Source organism: Vicia villosa, linkage group LG2 (assembly GCF_029867415.1).
Source record: "Vicia villosa cultivar HV-30 ecotype Madison, WI linkage group LG2, Vvil1.0, whole genome shotgun sequence".
In the NCBI taxonomy this organism is placed as follows: domain Eukaryota; kingdom Viridiplantae; phylum Streptophyta; class Magnoliopsida; order Fabales; family Fabaceae; genus Vicia; species Vicia villosa.
Genome location: NC_081181.1, coordinates 148,816,665 through 148,838,262, shown reverse-complemented (window position 1 = coordinate 148,838,262; position 21,598 = coordinate 148,816,665). Strand labels below are relative to the sequence as shown.

At 33.8% G+C, this 21,598-nt stretch overlaps 1 pseudogene; it reads left to right on the top strand.

Moving 5' to 3' along the window:
* The first annotated feature begins 15,457 nt into the window (after window positions 1-15,457).
* LOC131650291 (F-box/kelch-repeat protein At3g23880-like) lies at window positions 15,458-16,619 on the top strand (annotated as a pseudogene).
* The last annotated feature ends 4,979 nt before the right edge of the window (window positions 16,620-21,598 follow it).

Below are 21,598 nucleotides of genomic sequence, written 5' to 3'. Positions count from 1 at the left end.
GATATTCTAATAAAACCCTAGCCATATATATATATATATATATATATATATATATATATATATATATATATATATATATATATATATATATATATATATATATATATATATATATGAATTCTCATTCTAAAATTTTTTTGTTTAAAGAAAATTATATTTCTAACATAAAACAATTATATCTTTTATTAAACATATGAGAAGTTATAGGAATATGGAAAGTATAAGGAAATCTAATATATAAAGAAAATTACATAGTATTTATACCTATTAAATAAGTAAAAATCATGTATTCTTAAAAGATACAAATATATATATATATATATATATATATATATATATATATATATATATATATATATATATATATATGGGGACGACTCAAGTGAGAACACTTGGTTATTATGAGAAATGAGAACAATAAATCACGACCATTAAATTTGATTTTAATGGACTGGATTGGTTTCTCTTTCTAAGATCCAGTCCATTAAATATTAAAGATCTTAGAAAGAGAAATCAATCCAGTCCATTAAAATCAAATTTAATGGTCGTGATTCATTGTTCTCATTTCTCATAATAACCAAGTGTTCTCACTTGAGTCGTCCCCATATATATATATATATATATATATATATATATATATATATATATATATATATATATATATATATATATATATATATATATAGGGGACGACTCAAGTGAGAACACTTGGTTATTATGAGAAATGAGAACACGGCCATTAAATTTTGATTTTGTTGATTTTAATGGACTGGATTGGTTTCTCTTTCTATGTTGATTTAAAATAAATATTAAGGATCATAGAAAGAGAAACCAATCCAGTCCATTAAAATCAACAAAATCAAAATTTAATGGTCGTGATTCATTGTTCTCATTTCTCATAATAACCAAGTGTTCTCACCTGAGTCGTCCCCTATATATATATATATATATATATATATATATATATATATATATATATATATATATATATATATATATATATATATATATATATATATATATATATATTTATTTAATCTCTTATAATTTTAATTTATAAAAATATTAATTAAGAAATTTTTGTAATATTTATGGATTTAAATTAAATACATAAAATTTATTAAATATTTATGTAATTATTTAAAAAACAATGAAATATAAAATAAATTAAAAAATTATTACATTTTTTATAAAACATAGGAATATGGAAATTTGTATGGAAATCTAACATATAAAAAAAATTATGTAGTATTTGTATCATTAAATAAGTAAAATTACGTCTTTTTAAAAGTTATAAATATAAGTTATAACTTATTTAATATCTTATTAATTTACACAATTATTAGTTTTCATAACTTTAATTATCATTACTGTTGATCTAAATACTATCAGGGTTTGTATCCCAAAAAAATAATATTTTTTTTTTTGTAAGCAAGGGATATATTGAAGGGAGAACTAGGGGTTCCCCAACCCGAATACAAACAAAACGGCCCAAAGCCGACAAAAACCAATATTACAACCAATTACAATTACGATAAAAAAGACCAAGGGTCTTTGTAAAAATCGTAAAAACTACAATTGGAATACGTAATATTGCCGTAAGAGGACCATCTCCAAGCCAAAAATTTGATACTCCAAACCATATTGTTAATGTTCCACACATCATTCCTAAAACAAAAGCCATTTCTTGTCATCCAAATGATCCAAGTTGTAGCTAGCCAAAACACCCCCAATTTGCCGCTATTAACCTTTTTACAACGGCCCAAAGAATGCCATTCCACAAAAAACGGGATACAATCTTCCTCCGACCAACCCGAAAAACCCACCCACGAAGCAATTTCTTCCCAAACCAATTTAATCACATAACATTTTGAAAAAAGATGGTCCGCCTCTTCAACATGAGAATCACAAAAAACACACATTAAATTATCATGATTTAAATTAATGCCTCTAACCACCAATAAATTTTTAGTTGGTAACCTATTCAAAAAAAGCCTCCACCCAAACGCCTTAATCTTGAAGGGGACATCCGCTTTCCATAACAAATTGAAAGCCTCTTCGCACTTAACCGGGGGGCCAAAAGAAATGCGCCTAGAAGCATAAAAATTATAACAAGAGGAAACCGAATAACCATTATTTAAGTCCAACAACCAAACAACCTCATCCTTTGAATCCCTCAAGCTACCGAAATTAACCAAAATCTCCTTCAACTCCGAGAGAGATTGTAAAAAAACCGAATCCCTTCCAACGACCGAGATGCCAAGATCTCCCCACTCCCAAACCCCGTCAAGCCACCCACCCATAACCGCTACCGAAACCTTTTTAAGGTGAGAAGCCAAAAATAAATCCGGAAATTCCTCTTTTAAAATACAATTATTCCGCCAACAAGATTCCCCAAAAGGAGTATTAAATCCATTTCCCACCTTAAAACTACAATTCGCTACAATGGGATCAACATGTAAAGGATTAGAAGAAACAATACTAACCTTCAAAATATCTCTCCACCAAAAGGAATAAGAAGCGCATTTGTGAGAATCTCCCTCACAAAACAATTGCAAGCACAAATCTCCATAACGCGCCTTCAACACTTCTAACCATAAAGAATTATGTCCTTGGATTATCCTCCATCTCCACTTGTTCAAAAGAGCCAAATTAAATTCGGCTAAATTTTTTATTCCCAATCCACCTTTCTCTAGAGGAAGAGTCACACCTTTCCAACCAACCCAATGAATCTTTCTTTTATCCTCCACTCCACCCCATAAAAAATTGTTTTGAATTGCCGTAACCGCTTTAACAACTCTTGTCGGCATCTTGTAAAAAGACAAAGTGAAAATGGCTAAAGAACTCAAAATGGACTTTAAAAGTGTAATTCTACCTCCAAGGTTAAGCATTCTATTCTTCCAACCCACTAATCTCTTTTTCATTTTTTCCATTAAAGATGTCCAAGTAGCTTCCTTCCTAGGATTGCTTCCGATCGGAATTCCAAGAAAAAGAAAATTACTACTCTCGATCTTGCACGAAAGGAAGTAGGCCGCGGCTTCCAAAAACAAACAAGACACATTAATACCGATCAATTTGCTCTTGTGAAAGTTAATACCAAGACCCGATACAATTTCGAAAGCTCTCAAAACCATCTTCAAAGCCTTGACATGTTTCCAAGACCCCTTTCCAACTAACAAAGTGTCATCCGCGAATTGGAGAATGTCCACCCCACACCTTCTATTGATATCAAAATGCTCAAATTCACCAATATCAATAGATTTTCTAACAAGTCTCGTGAGGGCCTCCGTCACCAAAACAAAAAGAAACGGTGATAAAGGATCACCTTGTCTTAAACCTCTATTAACACCGAATTCCTTCGTTGGACTCCCGTTAACCAACACCGACATGTCGCTTTTGAACACCAATAGCTCCATCCACTTCCTCCATTTTTCTCCAAAACCCATCTTTCCTAAGAGAAACCGAAGAAAGTCCCATGAAACCTTATCGTAAGCTTTTTCAAAGTCTACTTTAAAAAGTAAACAAGAACCCCCCTCCTTTCTAGCATAATCCACCACCTCATTGGCCACTAAAACTCCATCAAGTAATTGCCTTCCCGGAACAAAAGCACTTTGACAATGAGAAATAATCGAATTCAAAACTTTTTTCAACCTACCCGCCAACATTTTGGACACTATTTTATACATACACCCCACTAAACAAATGGGTCTATAGTCATCCAAACATAACGGATTAGAGCCTTTCGGAATCAAAGCTAAGAAAGATGATGTAATTACCTTAGTCAATTCGCCTCCGTTGAACACGTGATCGAAATACTTCAAAAAATCGTTTCTCAAAATTGGCCAACATTTCTTTATGAAAAGAAAAGTATAACCATCCGGCCCCGGACTCTTAGATCCGCCACAATTCCCCACCGCTTCCATTATTTCTTCCTCATGAAAAGGTCTCTCAAGCCAATTTTTCTCATCCTCACTAATCGTATCAAAAGAAATCCCTTCAAGACTAGTGGATACACCATTAATTCCGCCGAATTTTCTAGAAAAATGATGGAACACCTCCTCCTTAATTCCCTCCACCGAATCCAAAACACCTCTACTAGAATTGATAGGCCCTATGTGATTGTGTCTTCTTTTCTCTTTCATAACTTTATGAAAAAGACCACTATTAGAATCCCCCTCCTTTAGCCATTTCATTCTTGATTTTTGAAGGAGCATGTTCTCTTTAATTCTCAACCTTGACCAAAATCTACTAGTAGCTTCCCTTCTATCTTTTAAAATTTCGAGATGAAGATCTTCCCCTTCAACTTCCAACCTATCGTCCCCATCATTAATGTTCCTCGCCTCTTCCTCCACTTCCAAATCAATCTTACCAAAAACCTACTTATTCCACCATTTTAATCTTCCTTTTAAACGAAAAAGTTTTTCTTTCAAAACGTAATCTCCTCTTCCTTCCACCTTTATATCATTCCACTCCTTTTCAACAAAAGAATAAAAGGATCCAAAAGAGAACCACTCATTGTTGAATTTGAATGGTTTTGGACCCCAATTATTTTTGTCAACTTCTAGCCATATAGGACAATGGTCGGAAACATCACGATCACCCACAAATTGGCCTACCACACCCCATTCCTTCACCGTGTTCTCCGAGATAAGGAATCTATCAATCCTACTCATCGATGTGCCATTACCACTATACCAAGTGAACTTTTTTCCTTTACAAGGAATATCCACCAATTTACTTTCTTCAATGAAATCCGCGAATTCATTCATCTCCGTAGTGTTAGAATTGGGATTAGAGACCGCCCCCTACCTTTTCTTTCATTCCGATTCTTGGTAGTGTTGAAATCCCCCCAAGATCCATTCACCATCATTATACGCTTCTTTCAACTCTAAAATCTTCCTCTATAAAGCTCTCTTTTTAGAAAGATCACAAGAAGAATATATATTCACCACATAGTAAAATATATTATCCTTCAAAATTTTGATACCTAGAAATCCCTCTCCTTTGAAACTAGCCACCACCTCCATATTGTCCTCTTTCCACAATGTCAAGAGACCTCCCGATCTACCAACCGAATTGGAAAACGAGAAACCAATGTCACCACCCCTCCAAAAACTCTTTGCCACCCACTCATGCATATTTACAAGTTTAGTTTCTTGAATCAAAAAAATATCCGCCCTGCCTTTAGAAATTAACGCACTTATCCTTTTCCTTTTCAAAGCGTTCCCCCTCCTCTAATGTTTAAGGTGCCGACTAACATAAAGACCCTTTATTGTTCTCCTTCCTACAAACTCTCCGCGACGACGCTTCATTCTCCATGTCCTCCAATCTCTTCAATATACTATCTTCCCCGCCGTGATTAACAACACCCAAAGCTTGCATGGATTTCCAGATTTTAGATCCCGCCTCTCCATCTAAGTTACCTCACAACCTATGATTGTTTCTTGATATATTGCTAAATTCACTAATGTCGGATGAAGAAAGATCCTTGTTTCCTTCAAGAAACAGAACCGGATCAGACTTCGAAGTTGCGTGCAAAACCACCTTTGTACCCTCCCCTGTTGACACAGTTCTTCTACTTATTTTCTTCTTACCCCTCTCCTTCACCTCCTTAGCTTTGGCCTTTTTAAGAGTCAAAATGGAATTCTTATGGACAGTTCCCCTCAAATCAGCCAAATATTTGAAAGATAATTTCCTACTATTGATCTTTTTCTTCCTCTTTAGCCTATCTAAAGCTCCATCAAAACTCCCAGCTCCCTTGCGTTCCACCCCCTGCCCCACCTCAGTACCAGCTACAGAACAGGAAACATTGCCCACACCAATCTTCTCTGCCATAGAATTAATGAACACGCTGTCTGGAACAAAAGAAGAAGAAGCCGATACCGAAACGTCCCTTTCCTCCCGTAAAGACGCGTCAACAGAACAGTTATGCCCTGAAACCACCTCAATCGGGCCAACAGAAACAATAACAGGATCGATAATGGGATGCTCCATCGCCTCCGCAGGACATCCTTGAACACCGATAACACAGCCAGGATCAATCCCCTCTCCTCTCACCCCACCAACCCCTAAAACAGCTCCATTCGAAGCAGATGACACCCTCCCCGCTTCCCCGAACAAACCGTTATCAGCCGCTATGCCAATAGCATCCACCGCGGCAATGTCCTCACCATGGTATCGCGAATCAGTCCCAGTATCAGAAACCACCTCCCGCAAACCATCGGATTCGGAAGAAAAGTCCGAAGAAGTAAAATCAGAATCGGACTCGAGATCAGAATTGAAAGAGGGAAACTTACAAGGAACGGTGTTTCGACCTCCATTATCCTCCTTGAAAACCAGATCGTATACAAACCCGTCAATCTCCACCGTGCCGAACTGAATTAATTCAAAATCGTTCCGAACTTCAATAAGCATCCTAGCAACATCCATCCTTTCCCCGCTCGACGTATGGTCGTCGATACATATCAGTTTCCCTAAAGAATTCCCCAAAGCCGACATAAACACAGTGTTCCAAGCATGGGGAGGAATACCGAACACATTAATCCATAATGCCTTGCCTGCCACCAAATCACCCTCAACCCACCTCTTCACCTCCGAGAAACAATTCCTCCACCAAACCGAACCTTCGTCAATCAACAACCTGATAACACCCTCTTCTGTTTCTTCAAGTGAATAAACAGAGCAGCTAATAGGTGTTACTTTAATGTTGAGCAAACCTTCCATCTCGAGTTTTGTTTGAAGGCCCCCAGTCGTCCCCGGAATCACCACAATCCCTACGTAGGCCTTCGCAAATCTCCGTCTAACCTCCTCAGACGACGTATGTTTCAGGATGCACACAGATGAAGCTGCCTTAGAAGTCCCAACCTTGTTATTCAGAACATCAACGAACGACCTCGACCCATTGAACGTGTTGAACGCGTTGCCCCTGAAACCTGCATCTTTAAAAATCCTCCCATCAAAACCCCCTCCCTTGTTAAACCTTCTAGACTCCAACGGACCCTGCCCTCCCTTGACCACTCCTATCGTATTGCGTTCAAATCTTGGCAAGTTAGCATGAATTTTCTTGCCCAAAATACGCACATTGTCAAGTTTGACCGCTAATAACCTAGCATCCTCACAATCCTTAAAACTAATATATGATCTTATTTAAATTAAATATTACATATTCATTGAAACTAACAAAATGATTAAAATTAACAATCACAATATATAGGTTAAATTATATATTGCAAATAAGAAATAATACAAATTTATTAGATAATATTTTGATGATCATTAAAATACATTAATATTTTTCTATAATATAATACAATTACAATAACATGTATCAAGAATGACTATATCAAAATCATTCATTTTTAATTAAAGGCCTTCAATATATTATGCTTAGAGACAGATACTTATATGATTTTTCACATGTTTCTCAAATAATAAGAATGTAAAAGTAGCAACAAAATAATTCTTCTTTGTTCTTTACATCCGCAAGAAATAGTAGAGATCTACATCACCAAATCCTATAAGAAAATTATTACAAAATCGTATAGTTAAAATATTTAGATAATTGATAAAATAGAGCAAATTAAGTATAAGTCTGCCATATAAATTGAAGAATAGTTAAGACATAGTCAATAATAAGAAAAGGAAATAAAAATATCGATAAAAAAATTAGGTACCTTATTATTGTTTGGGTAAAAGAGGATGTAGATCTACAACAACAAAAAAATAGTTGAAATATATATAATTACTACAATAGAATAGGTTGAGTTACTTGTCATATAAATCAAATAATAGTTAAAACATATGAAAAGAAAGGAAAATATTAATACAAAATAGAAAATGAAGTACTGTGTCAACCTTGTTTAAAGAGAATGATGAAGACCTACGACAAAATATATAGTACAGAAATGTAAAACTCATCAACCAATTATGTATTTATATACATAAGAATGATTATTAAAAAGACAATAACTCATATGTTACAAAAAAAATTGTAACTTTCAGTTTCACCAATTAAAATTTATTATAATTAATACTAATTAAATATTTGTATTGTAATTAAAACATATTTAATTTTATCTTCAATATAATAATTTCATAGTATTGCAAATGATGAATATTTATGGAATATATTTTAACCATAAAGAAATATAGAATTATGAAATTTGTTTTCTTCAGGTAGATGTTTATATCTATAAAATGAATAATAATAATAATCAATAAAAATATTGACTAATTATTTTTAATAAAATCTTACCTTAATATAAATTTTTTTCTCGTATTGGTCAACTAATTATTTTTAATCAAATATAAGTAAATGTTGTGACAAAAATTATATATGTTATTAAAATGAACTAAGTTTTTAGAACTAATAATATAAATTTCACATATTAAAGATTGACTACAAATGTTTTAATATTTAATATTATTTTAATTATTTATTTATAAATATTACATCCAAATAGAATAAAAGTTTTATTGAGCGGTGGAGTAGTTATGGAATATGAAAAGTTGAATAAAGTTGAAGAAATATCTCAATTTAATTATAATCATTATTTTAATTACATAGAAATCAAAAGATATCACTATTAATCTGAGAAAAAAACATCATTTTTTGGTAGTAAGACAATTTGTTGACTCTACAATGGAATAGAGCAAGTTGAAGAAAGTTGAGAAAATATCTACAGTTTATTGACTCTAAAATTTTGAAAAACATATTATTTTTTCGAGCTTATTATGTCAAAATATAACATTATATTATTGAATTGTAATGCTTCAAAATAAAATATTATTTCACTATTTATAAATAATTATTATATACAAATAGAACAAACAATAAGTAAAAATGAATTTTATAATAATTAGTTAATATAATAATTTTTATATTTCTGATTCGTATTTTTAATTTATATAATCATTATTGATGGAATATATTGATAGAATATTATATTATATCATTATTATTATTATTATTATTATTATTATTATTATTATTATTATTATTATTATAGTTGTGACTAAATATTATGTTATTATTATTATTATTAGATTTATTATTTTTAGTTATTTTGGATGATAAAATTAATTTTTATTAAAATAGTTAATCATATAATATTGTTTTTTAATATTTAGAGAAAAAACATGTTTTATTATTTAATTGATTCGTGTACTTTTTTTTAATTCTAAATAAATAAAAGTTCCTAAATCTTTTTGAGACAAACACTACAAAAAAATCGCTGGATTGCGGAGGTTTTATTGGGGAGGTTTTAAATAACCCCCTTAGTTTAGCTTAACAAAGGGCTTGAAGCGCAAAATGGAAACAAACATTCTTTTATTTGAGGGAGTTTTAAAAACCCCTGAAATTAGAGTAATTTACCTTTTACTGAAATGCTTTTATTTATTTTTTATTAATTATTAATATTAATTAGAACAATACAACTCTAAGTTTCTTTTTTTCTTCTTGCGAACCCTAATTCCCTTGCTCTCTCGTTTATCTCTTGTGCCGCCACCCATAACTTGCCATCAACCAGCCATATCTCACCGTAAACTTTATCATTTTCTCAATTCATCTTCTCACTCGATCCTTCACCAGGAAGATAAGCCCTTATTTTTATCTCTTTTTTCGTTTCTTTTGTGCCCTCAATAAGAAGGGTTTCTCCATGTATAATTTTCTTCTTCAATTCGATTTCTTTCACTTTTTCAATTTCTATTTTGCTATAGTTTGTTTTCAATTTGATAAGGGTTCCTTTATTTTGTGGTTTTCTCATTCAATTTGAATTCTTCACACACATTTCAGTTATTGATTTTTTTATCTATTGTGCTTTCCCGTATTTTCTTTATCTAACTTTATTTTTCTTTTGATTTTAAGCTTTGCAGAAAGCACTGATTCAGATTTTCCTTTTCAAGCTAAAGGATTTGAGGATAATCATGGTAAGTATAATTTTTATTGATTGATTTCTTTGGGTGTTAATGAAATAGACTTAAAAAATGTATTATAAAGAATGAACATAATTTAATTAGGATTTTTATTGATTTATTGACTTCCTTTTCGTTTGTCCTAGCTAATTCATCCATGTAGTACGTGTGAAGATGTGATTCTGTTGCAATTTGCAGCCTTAATAGGTGCTAATTTCAATTGCAATGTACTGCGCCGCTGCTGAGATCAAATTAGTACCGCAAAAGATAGCTGATTATGATTAACGGTTAGTTATTTGGCTTGGTAGTTTTCAACAGGTACACATTAAATCCTCTAACTTCCAATTATAATGCAGAATTTCTTCCAAGCATTATTACTAGGTAATTTCATTTCTTTGCTACTTGAAAATTTTCAAGGTGGAACACTTTTGTGGATTATTTTTCTGTAGAAGCTTTTAATGTCGCAAGTCAGTTAATAGTTTTTCTGTAGAAGTTATTTGTGAGTATTTGAAGCAGGTGAGATGCTTCACTAGTTAGTTGGAAGTAGTTTATTGGTCTATTTATTAGAAAGTACATGTACACTAGTTTATTTAGAAGCTATCTAGTTTTTCTAAATTTTCTAAAATGTCTTGTGTACTTTTTGGGTAAGTTCTACTATACTTCTTTGTTATTGTTTCAAAAAAAACATGGATGTACATTTGTTGCAATAACTTATCCAAACAAATATGATAAGAACTGATATCAGTTAATCCCACTTACTCTGTCAGTTTTCATCTTTATTATGTATTGTTTCCTTATGCTCTCATTTATAATATTTTCAATACACTACGGGCACAACTTATTAGAATGTGTATGAGAAACAATGCTTTGAGTAAGACCCTCTTTTTTTATATCTGCCAATGTATCTTCATAAACTACAATTTGTCTTGTTAATATACTATATGTACCATTATTAGTATCTTCTTTTAGTAATTATTTTGGTAGAAAGTTGTATTGACATTGCTGAGATTTAATGGTGTTTAATGGAATTGCTTAGATTTTATCAAACTATTTTTTCTATTATCCTATTATAAAAACCCCCCGCAGATTTGTTTAAAAACCCCCGCAATCCATGCGCGTTTTTTGTATGTTTAAACATAATATTATATACATAAGATAAAAGGAGAAAAACATGATTTTTTTAATTATCATAAATTATTTATATAGATGATATTATTTTTAATAGTGGTAGTTGAATATTATTATTATTCTTATTTTATTATTATTATTATTATTATTATTATTATTATTATTATTATTATTATTGTTGTTGTTGTAGCTTAGTATTCTATTATTATTATTATTATTATTATTATTATTATTATTATTATATACTAATGTAGAAATAATTTGTTAAAATATTATTATTATTATTATTGTTATTATTATTATTAATTATTAATGTAGATTTAATTATTATTTTTATGGTTTTATTATTACTATATTTATTTTTAATGTAGGGTTAAATTAGTAAAATTAACAATAGAGTGTAGGGTTAAATTAGTAAAATTTAAATTAGGGTTTGTGCTTAGAGTTGCTATGAGGTTGACATGTGGCTTGGGTTGCCATCATGACAACCTTGGATTTATATATAAGATTATCTGATTATGTAACCTGATATATATATATATATATATATATATATATATATATATATATATATATATATATATATATATATATATATATATATATATATATATATATATATATATATATATATATATGTGTGTGTGTGTGTGTTCACCTTAATTATTATAAGTAGATTTCTAAACTATTTAAGAATATTTAAATTGGTTTTAAAATTTAACAATTTTTTAACTATTATTTACTTCAATTAGATCCTTCTATTAAACCGCTAGTCAAGCGTTAACCAATATTTTTTTCATAACTGGATTGATCTATTAAGCAAACAAAATCGAAAATGGAACAATACAACAAAGAATTTTCATCCAGCGCAGGGATGAAACCAAGCCAGGTTCTACACCGAAGGACTTTACCTATGCTCATTATATGGCGAGTGTTAGAAATTCGGTATGATAATTCTGTATATCTTCGAAGAATCGTGTTCGTTCACTTTCCGAACAAAGTATTTCGACCTTATTCTTGTCTGGGTTCACGAAATTTTTGCGGGGATAATTCTGGAAGAGCAATCTATTTTCTGACAATAGAGAACAGATCAGAATGTAGAGAGGAAGTATGATTTCGTATATCAAAATCGAGGCCAAATGACTCCTTATATAGGAGACCAATAACAGAAAACGAACAGACACACCTTGTCGGAAAAAAACGGTCATGCCCCGCACCTCGCCCGCTGACCTGGCAGCGGGACCCCAGCTAGGGGCGCTGCCCCTTGGACCCCGGCAGGGCGCTGCCCCGCACCCGCCAGGGGCTCTGCCCCTTGGACCCCGACGGGGCGCTGCCCCGCACCCCGCCAGGGGCTACACCCCTTGGAACCCCCGTTTCTATTATTCGTATTCAATTACACGTTTGGCTCGATGAGCGTGCACTCCGCACTACCATAACTCGTTTCAAACTTAACGCATAATTGCATTGGCCTATAGTAAATCACATTACTACCAAAATACATTGATGATACTAAAATCACCAACAGTGAGCTCCAACATTACTCGTCTTACTCCAAAACAAAAGGGAGGCACTCTCAAAACTACCTAAAATATGCTTACTTACAATCAACGAGAATCAGTTCCAAAACAACATAAAAGGATAAATCATTAATACAATATTCCATAACTTTTAGAGCATCCAACAAGAGAAAAATCACGTTGTCAAGGTCTTGCGCCATCTGCATGACCCATCTGATAGCAAGTGTCTCAACAACACAAGGAGCAACGTGGATGGGTTCACGGTTGCTTGCTTCCAAAGTAAAGCCAACATCAACAAATTAATGACGCACCCCATAGTGACGAAACCTTCCTCAAAACAACATGCGTCAATTTGCACCAAGGATGTACCTGCAGCCGGAGGCGCCTCCAAACCACTATGAATCGCCTATTTCTTTGTCAGCACATCTGGATTGGCTTTAGTGAAATCCCACACCGATACAAAGGCTTCTCATGCAAACGTTTAAGGGTCAGACATCTTAAGATTGAAGACACAATTATTGTGAGCCTGCCAGATTTTCCAAAGGGCATTGCACTGGAGTTGTAAGGACAAAATGTCACCGTAGAATAAAGCTTGAATGATCCAGACAATTGCATTAGAATGGGAATGCAATCGAAAGCCCAATGGGGGAGAAGCAGACTCTTTTGAAGAAAAAGGTGTTGGGAGGTTTCAAGCAAGGAATGACAAAAGGGGCAGCAAATGTCTAACCTGATACTTTTTTCTCCAAAAAGTAGAGGTGTGCGTGGTATCCCTACACAGGTAAGGGATACTCAGAGGCCTTAGTAAATGAGGGTGATAAGAGTTTTCCCGAGGTGCCAAGATGCCCTATCATGCGATGTTTATGATGTTTAGGTGATAAGAGAGATCAACTCACGTGCGACGAGAGGCTGTGTATTATGCGTTATGCTTGTTAGGTTATAAAATGTCCATATCTCGTTAGTGGAGCAATATTTATAGAGGTCCCCGTGTCTAGGGTTTTCTTGAGAATGATAACTGTCCACTAGTCAATGGTGGACCATTGAATCCATACATTTTATGAGAACATGGATCAATAACTACTAACTCCGACTCCTCTATGATCAAGAAACATTTTCTCCATATTTCTTATAAATTGACGAGTAAGAGACACTTAAGTTAGGACGAGATGATTTCTATCAAGGAGCGACATATGATTACCGTCCCTTTTGAGGGCTACAACTCTCCCATCTTTACTAGACATTTTAAAATATAACACTACAATACTAGTAGAATAAAAAAATATATTTTTCAACACATAAAACATAATAAATAATCTTTTTTAACACAATTAAAATTAAGTATACTAATTGATTAAAATTTTAATTTTTTTCCAAGTTTTTTAAATGTTTTGAGGACGTCGTTGAAAAAAGAGTATAATAAATTGAAGTGTGATATGAAGCACACTTCAAAATTCCAAGACTTAGAATCAATACCTCTGATATCATGCAACAAATATATAAGATTTATACCCCTGCTATATTTAATCTAACACCAATATGAATTATTTGAAGCATGTTATGTGAAGAGCATGGACATACAAATATTATCAGTTGATTATGTTTTTGTTGGAAAAAAGAAAACATGAAGAAAAAATAAGAATAAAATACAATACAAAAGATTAATTTGGAAATTCTAAATCGGAGAAAAAACTATAATCGTTGTCAAATAACAACCAGAGAATAACACTATGTAAAAATTATTATAGCAGATAAACTATCTTCAACCACCCCAAGCCCCTAATACACCCACACTCTCCTAAATAAATGTTTAATTACCCCTCACAAAACTCTAAAACAAGAGTATAAGAAAAAAAATATAAAAAGTGAAATACAAGCTTAAAATGTTTTTAAGTGGTACTTCTTAAAACGGATAACTCGAATCATATATATAGCCCTGGACTCCCTCTCCCTTCACTAAAATAAGCGACGTGGGATTTAGAAGAATGTTAATCATGTATATAGCTTTGGACACTCTCTTCCTTCACAAAGCTAATCGATGTGAGACTTTTTCAACAGGTATATTTTCAACCAACCTCAACAATCTCCACATTTATTGAAAATAATACATTAGCTTTCATTGTCTTCATCGACAATCATACTCCACCATAAAGAGTATAATCATTTGAAGCTACATCACTCTAAGAATTTTCACATTGTCTTTTCCGAGAAATCCTAGTTTTAAAAACTATAATACTCCATCTAAAGAAGAGTATACTTCACTTGAAGCTAAACCACTTCAAGAATTTTCACATGTAAAAATTCAGGTTAAAACTTTATGGTACAACTTTTATGTTGGTAGGAAGCTCTTCAACCATCGACATAATCTCACACCTTAAGTAAACTTGATTGTATCAATATATCTTTGACTTGAACTTTCCGCAAGTCAAAATTGATTCTTCCATCAATTTTTTCTAAAATCTTCATTGCACTTGAAAAACTTGACATTGCAACCAAAATAAATTTCTAAATATATTTTATTAATCGAAACAAAATCAAAATTTTAATCAAGGTGAACACTTATATAAATAATTTACTTAAATTTAATATCATGTTTACTTTTTATTATAATTCATTCATAGAGGGCAAAAGCCCAAGAAAGAAGACAACTATAATCTTTTTATTATAATTCATTTTAAAATAAATTTGAACACTTATCTAAATATTTATTATTAATTAAACCTAGAATATACAATATGAAGAGTAAGGTATTAGGTTAGTAATAATATTTCGTTCTCCATTAGGATTTAGATATGACGGCAGTTTCTTCTTTTTCTCAGTCACCGCCACATCTTCCATTGATGACGTGCATATATATGTATCCTATGACACAAGTTTATTAGGTTAGTTCATATTAGGATTTACATATGACGACAGTTTCTTCTTCTTCTTCTCTGTTGTCACTGCCCTTTACACAGCCACATCTCCCGTTGGATGTGGTATCAGATATACTGAGTAGACTTTCTGTGAAACACCTCCTTCAACTCTGTTGCGTCTGCAAATCTTGGAATTCTCTTATCTCTCTTGATTCCTGTTTCGCAAGGAAGCAACTCAGCTTGTCAACCTCCAACAAAGACCGCCACCACCTAATCCTATCCTCTACTCAATCTTCACGTGAGCTCCTTCTATATCATTCCCCAATCTCCTCTTTTTTCACCTCTGCTTCCATTGTTCCTGTAAATCAGCTTAGGCACACTCTAACGGTGCACCTTAATACTGAACGCAGTCGTACATCAATTTCCACTTGTGACGGCATCCTCTGTTTTGGGATAGATGAATCTTTAGCTGTTTTGTATAATCCTTCTACTGGAAAATCCAAAATATTGCCTCCTTTGAAAACTTGTTTTCATCAAAACTTATATACTTTGGTGTATGATCGTATCACTAGTAATTATAAGATTATTGCTATTGCACTAAGTGATAAGTTAACATTCACACTTTGGGTACCGATTATTGGACAAGAATTCAAGACTTTCCACGTCCTAATCACATTATTAAACCTGGAATATCTTTGAATGATACTATAAATTGGTTTACATGGGATACTAGTTTGCCACGGGTCAAGGTCATTGTGTCTCTTGATTTAGAGAAGGAGTCGTATCAAATGTTTTCACCGCCTCTTTATAAAGATACAGGATGCGAACTTTCTATTACCCTGGGGAAATTGAGGGGTTATTTGTCCATTATTTCTCTTAGAGAAAGAGACCATTTTTCTAATGTTTGGATCATGAAGGAATATGGGAATGAGAAATCTTGGACTAAATTGTTTAGTGTTCCTCACTCAGAAGGATGTAGTTTTTACTGCTATGCGAAAGTATTATATATTTCAGAGGATGATCGGTTGCTGATGGAGTTCTTTAAGACGGGGAATATTAAACATGGTTTGGTTGTCTATGATTCTACGAATAATACTTCTAATATTCCTGAAATGCTAAACAATATTCATTATCTTACGGTGGCACCACATTTTTATGTTGAGAGTTTGATATCTCCTTTCTAGATGTAGCACTGTGCTACGTGAAATGGTTTGGCAACTCTGTATGCAATATATATGATTAAATGATCTTGTTATTAGTAGGATTACTTCTGACTTTATGGATTAATGTTAATTTTTCAATTTTTTTTTTCATTTATTTGTTAGTTTGAGTTGCTGGTTTTGTTACCCTACATTACATTTTATACAGTGAACAATCATTAAAATCTTCTACCAATTTCTCTTATTATTTACTCTCTTGTTGGTGGATCTAGATTCTGTAACAAAGTTTGACTCACAATTATAAAATTATAAGTTGCTATGCAATCCTTAATCTCAAACAAGCCTAATACAGTATTAGATAGAGAATGAATATATAAAAGTCTGTGTGCTTACACAGTAAAAATAAATATAGAGAGATATGGATGGAGAATGATAAGCTTAAGCATATCTATCATCTTGCCACAGCTTCCATTTCTGCATTTTTGAGACTTTAAAAAGCAAATATCAATAGCATATTTACATATGACAATTAAACACATGAATTTACTGCAACAAATGAACACTCACTCCTTTTCCAATCTCTAAATCTACAGCTGGATTACAGTTATTAAACTTTAAATTATGTTATAAGATTAAGGATGCTGAATTTTTTCAGTAAGTAATTGCACCCACTTTGGCAATCTCCTTGAACAATATAAACAAATTACTTAAATCAACAACCGATTTTAAATTTTTAGAAAAGAGTTGCCACCATTAACTCTTATCCTAAGGGAAGGGATTTAAATGAATTACCCTAAATTTAGAGATTCTACATTCGTGAGTCGGTTAAACGGAGGGAAGGTGTTAGATACTATTCATCTCCCTTGTATTCAAAGGGACCCCCTCTAAGTTTAGGTTTTTTATAGGTTTTAATTTGAAGATACGACAGTAAGTTTATCCATATCCTAAAAAAGTTTATTGAGGTTTAAGAGAATTATACTGAATGTCAATTTTTATGGTTATACTCGCTAGGGTTTCGAAATCCTATGCATACGTATCCTCTAGTGCAATAAGGAAGTCAGAGTACCGTAGTTCATAAGTTGATTGGTTAGTTTTTTTATGAATTGTGTAAATGTTTTAGAAACTTCTTTGAATCTTGTCTGAATTAAAAAAGCGTACTCGTAGACGCAGTTCATAGTTGACTTAGAAAATAGATCCACAATCCTTTTTGAAATTAAATTGAATTGATAATTAAGTTATATTATATATAAAAAGGAATTTAGATTTATTAGCTATTTTAATGTATAATGCAATTACGAAAAGAATTTAAATGAGGAAAGAAGTTGTTTATGCTAGTATGGCTTCCCGACACTCGTTTTGAACTCGCAGATTGCTGACGTAGGAGAAGGATCCAATGGGGATTGTACGCAGAAAGATTGCCCCTTCATGGAGGGTCTTGCCCCAATTTCTTGATTTGTATAAATTCTCCTTGATATAAGATTTGGAAGTTGTCTGATCAAAGTATGAATAACCCCACTAGTTTCTGGTGGATATTAATCCAAACAACGATGGAACGACAATATCACGCTATTAGTCAGCGGCACTGGCGTCCCAAAAAAAGCAGGATCGCCGTCAACTACCAACACTCCGTCAGAAACGCCCTAGAAACTACGATCCACCTATCCTAAACCACATACATTCTACAAAGTAACAAAACTAGGGCGAAAAAAGTAAAGGAAACAAGAGAGCTTACGTCTATGGTGAGAGAATTGATGGTGGTCGAAAACTTTACGTGGCGGCTAACGGTAGATAAAGCTCCGAGCAGATAATGAGCAGGAGACTCAAGAAGAGAGAGAAGCGAAAATGACAAATAGCATGACTCCCTCTTATTTATAGAGGGTCCCCCCAGTGCGTGACCGAGCACGCGCCTAAGCCTATCCTAGCATAGCCATCATTATGCCTTTATGATGACACGTGGCTCAACGCATGCGTGCAACATCGTCGAGTCGTTTTCCATCAGCTAATCATTTCCCCGACAATTCCTAATCTCCTCGACAATCTCCCCTCCTCGAGCAAGCTGAAACATGCAACCCCTTAGAAAGCAGGCACGTCCCCGTACACTCCTCCTCGAATCAGGGCTTACTCTTAAGTCATCACTCCCATGCTCGGAGCAACGACTTGGGGGCTCCTATTCTAGATTGGCCCAATAGCTAGGAATGGCCCAATCCACTCCTGCTCCCAGGATGGCCCAATGACCTTGGCCTAACCACTTAAAGGAAGTAGAGGCACCATTCCCCTGGCCCTTCACCGGGCTCACTCCCCATCATGTCGAGGACAGCTCACTCGATTAGACAACTTTCATCCCAGCAGCAAGGCACACACCCTGCTCCCCTCAAGAGCGAAATGACCTCTGTTCGACGGACAACCGTGTCGACCAGGAATCACCCATCAGTTCAACTAACGGCTAGCTCTGGGATGCATCCCTTGATTCCTAGATTTACTCCTAAAAATTCTGGCAGTCACGCATTTTGGGCCTAGATCCACGATCCAATCCAAAACGTGGACCAACGGCCAAGTGCTAGGGGACAATATAAATACCCTTTCCCTTGAGAGGGTCAGGTAACACAATTTCAAATCCCTGAAATATTCTCACGTATTTGTGCTCCTACTGACTTGCTCGTCGGAGTGCCTTGCAGGTACACCTCCTCCTCCTCTTCATCAACACCGCGCAGATGTCCCTGACCCTCCTTTTGATTTCGACCAACCTCTGAAACAGTAACATTTGCTTTCTTCTTGTTGTTCCATCAATCAAATAAGTTTCCAAGTAAGTGACACGTTGTCATACCCCAAAATTTACCCGATGTAATTCACATCTGATGATTTATTAAGGGGGGTTAAAAATTAAGAGCCATAGGGTTTAATATACCTATTATTAAACTCGATCTCTTATAAAATTCCCTTTTTAAAAATGAAATGGAGGTGTAGATAGCGAATCTTCCTGAATCCAATTAACGCTTATGGCCCATTCATAAATTGCTTCTAATAAAAAAAAAGGGGTGTGTTCTAAGGAATAGAGAGTGTGGGCTCAATTTTAGTATTAGGCCCATTTAATGTAAAAAGGAAAATTTTGTTTTAATATTAAATTTTGCATACTTTTTAAAAAAAAATAAAATAAAACAAAAGAGCCAACCTTGGAAACTAATGGAGCCAGAGGAGGTTGAAGATCAAAAAAGGAAGACTTGGATGATGATTTCCAATCAGAAGATTTGGCATTCAAAGCAAGATTTCTGATCAAAATTTGTGAACCTAATTTATAAGACTATAAAAAGAGAATTGATCCAAGGATTAGGGGAGGAGGTTTGGCTGAAAATCTGCAGAAAGGGGGAGCCTCCAAAACCTTAATCGAGCTCAAAAAAGTGAGGAAGAAAGTCAAATTCGTTTGGTAATTAGGAGTTGTTTCAAGGCGTGTGGAGCATTCCAATCAGTTCCCTGGTGTTTCCTGGTGCTATTGCAATCATCATCTTCGATCAAAACGCTCGGAATCACGTTCACAATAACTCACGGTTTGGAATTTTTGAGTTTTTTTAGATTACCACCTCACAAGCATTGTAAATAACATTTGTTCATATATTATTGTTAGTATTGATACATAGAGCGTTTCTGGATACTTTGATTCAAGTTCTGATGCAGATTTGACAAATCACCATTGTTAGGTTACCCAAGCTCTAAATTGGGATTCTACAATATAAGTAAAATCAGACTGAATTAAGGATATTATCGTGTTCATAATATAATTTCCAATTGAACCATATGATTTTTTTTACAGTTATTTGTTGTGTTGTACGACTGTGAAAAACGCAGGGCTGGTAGAGGTATGGTGAAGACGAAGGCCTACAGTACCTGTGCAGGTTTTGTTTTCAAAAATTTAAGGATGAATTCGTTATTAAATTTCGCGCACGTCGTTATGATAACAGATGCAGGACGCAGCTCGAGTGGTACGAGCGTTGTAGCAATCAGCGTGAGGGCCTGGATTCGAACCCTACCCTCAACGCTTTATTTTTATAAAGTGTACGCTTTATTCTGTCTGAAGATCCGGTGTTGTCCTCTTGTGAATGACCATGGTGCGCCTGCGCTGAAGGACCCTTGGATGATCACAACGTTAGATCCGACGCTCATGGATATGCAGGAGCACCATGCACCCTCCCAGATGCGCAGCATAGAATTAAAGCCAGGTTTTTTTTATTTTTTTTATTATTTATTTTATTATTTAAATCTTTAGATTAATTGTTAATTAATTACTATTGTTTAACTTAATTGGTTTAGTTAATTAGGATTATCATATAAATTATGATTAGACTAGGGTTTAGGATTTTCTTCCGATTATTTCGATTACACCGATTTAATCTATTTAATTAGTTTTAATTATAACAAAAATCACAAAAAAAACCCTAGAAAGGTTTATGACTATTAGGGTTCGCCCAACCCCATTGCCATTTGGCAAAACATTAACCATCAATTAATTCTCTCCTCGACCCGACTAAAGTTATTGGTCGCATTAGACGAGAGATAAAAAATACATAAAATTCAAAACACACTTAATTTGCTGCCCGCGACGATCAATCTATCGATCTGAGTAACCAGCAATGCCTCTTAATCCGTTATCTATACTGATCAAATCTATTGATCATCGCATCTAACGGTGCCAAATCAAATCAGGGTTGTACGCCCAAACACTTAAAACACATCCAACCACAAACCAGAGATTTTCATCTCTTCGATACTGCGAAACTTCGAGGGTAATTCAAAATACCTTTTTCAAAACCACGAAACGGTAATTCAAAATACCGTCAACACATTCAAACTCTAATTCAAAGGCGTACAACCCTGTGCCCGAACTACGTTGACTCTGATTCTCCCTAAGGAGATACGTAGGCACTTGGATAACCAAGGCGAGTCCCCCTCCCTAAAATCTCAATCCACTTAAAATCTCAATTTTTCCCTTTTCACTTCTTTAGCTATTATCCTAAATATTTTAGCCATAAGCCTTAACCTT